This window comes from Rhinopithecus bieti, unplaced genomic scaffold, assembly GCF_001698545.2.
Source record: "Rhinopithecus bieti isolate Rb0 unplaced genomic scaffold, ASM169854v2 scaffold_26027, whole genome shotgun sequence".
Taxonomy (NCBI): domain Eukaryota; kingdom Metazoa; phylum Chordata; class Mammalia; order Primates; family Cercopithecidae; genus Rhinopithecus; species Rhinopithecus bieti.
The window spans coordinates 1-1,680 of record NW_016852472.1 but is presented as its reverse complement, the minus strand read 5'-3'; the positions used below and the strand labels follow the sequence as shown (position 1 = coordinate 1,680).

The 1,680-nt window shown below is 42.4% G+C and overlaps 1 pseudogene; it reads left to right on the top strand.

Annotated features, from left to right (window-relative positions):
• The first annotated feature begins 1,000 nt into the window (after positions 1-1,000).
• LOC108525243 (non-histone chromosomal protein HMG-14-like) lies at positions 1,001-1,361 on the top strand (annotated as a pseudogene).
• The last annotated feature ends 319 nt before the right edge of the window (positions 1,362-1,680 follow it).

Genomic DNA, 1,680 nt, shown 5'->3' with positions numbered 1-1,680 from the left:
GAGATGGAGTTTTGCTCTTCTTGCGCAGGCTGGAGTGCAGTGGCATCATCTCGGCTCGCTGCAACCTCCGCCTCACCGATTAAAGTGATTCATCTGTCCCAGCCTCCTGAGAAGCTGGGATTACAGGCACCTGCCACCACACCCAGCTAATTTTGTATTTCTAGTAGAGACGGGGTTTCATCATATTGGTCAGGCTGGTCTCGAACTCCTGACCTCAGGTGATCTGCCTGCCTTGGCCTCCCGAAGTGCTGGGTTTAGAATCATGAGCCACTGTGCCTGGCCGATTTTAGAGCTTTTCTGACAGGCTTCTTTTACTTAGCGATATGCATTCAGGGTCCCCTTATTTCTTTTCTGACTTGATGGCTCATTTCTTTTATTGCTGAATAATATTTTACTAGCAACAAAGAATGGAATACTTAAGTGTAAAACAAGCAAAAGATCTATATGAGTAAAACAACAAAATACTGATACATGAAATAAAAAAATGTAAATGTCATCTTTTCCTAAGTTGATCTATGCATTCAGTGCAATTCCTATAAAATACAAGCAAGTTATTTTGTGGATATGTACTAAGTAATTCTAAAGTTTGTATGGAAAGGCAATGCTCCTAGAAGATAACGTAGAAAATCTAGGTGACCTTGAGTTTTGGCGATGACCTCTTAAGTATAACCCTGAAAGCACAATCATAAATGAAAAAAATCAGTAAGTTGGGCTTTATTAAAATTAAAACTTTTGCTCTGTGAAAGATTATTTTAAGAGAGTGAGAAGATGGGCTGCAGATGGTTAGGAAACATTGGTGAAAGACAAGTCTGACTAAAGAACTAAAGAACTCTTAAAACTGAACAGTAAGAAAATGAGCAATCATATTAAAAAATGAGCGGAAGGGTCTCAGCAGGTCGGGCTGCGGAGGAGTGGCAGCGGCCAGGCAGCCCAGCTTCGCCAAGGCTCTCGGCAGGCTGCAGTTCACAGGTACTCGGCACGCGCCCTCCCCGCCGCCAGGATGCCCAAAAGGAAGGTCAGCTCCGCCGAAGGGGCTGCCAAGGAAGAGGCCAAGAGGAGATAGGTGCGGTTGTCAGCTAAACTTGCTCCTGCAAAAGTGGAAGCGAAGCCGAAAAGGCAGCGGCAAAGCACTGAAACCACCATCTATAAAGCTCTACATGTTCTTCACGGGGTGATTAATTTCTACCCAAACTTAGGTTAAAGCTTCAAACAAAAAAGGGCAAACAAAAGGGAAAAGGGGAGCAAAAGGAAAACAGGCTGAAAGAAACTAAAGAAGATTTACCTGCAGAAAAGGGGAAATGAAAACTAAGGGGAGTCCAGCCTCTGATGAAGCAGGAGCGAAAGAAGCCAAGTCTGATTAATACCATACACCATGTCTTATCAGTGGTCCCCGTCTCCCTTCTTGTACAATCCAGAGGAATATTCTTATCAACTATTTTGTAAATGCAAGTTTTCTTAGTAGCTCTAGAAACATTTTTAAGAAGGAGGGAATCTCACCTCATCCCATTTTTTTAAGTGTCAATGCTTTTTTTTGAGAGGTGAAATCATTTGCTGGTTATTTTTTGGTACAACCAGAAAATAGTGTGGGATATTGAATTCTGGGAAGCTTTGACTGTCTCAGGTGTCAGCTTAACATTCCATAGACAGGGGTTAGTTTTCATATCCTATAATACAAAGCAT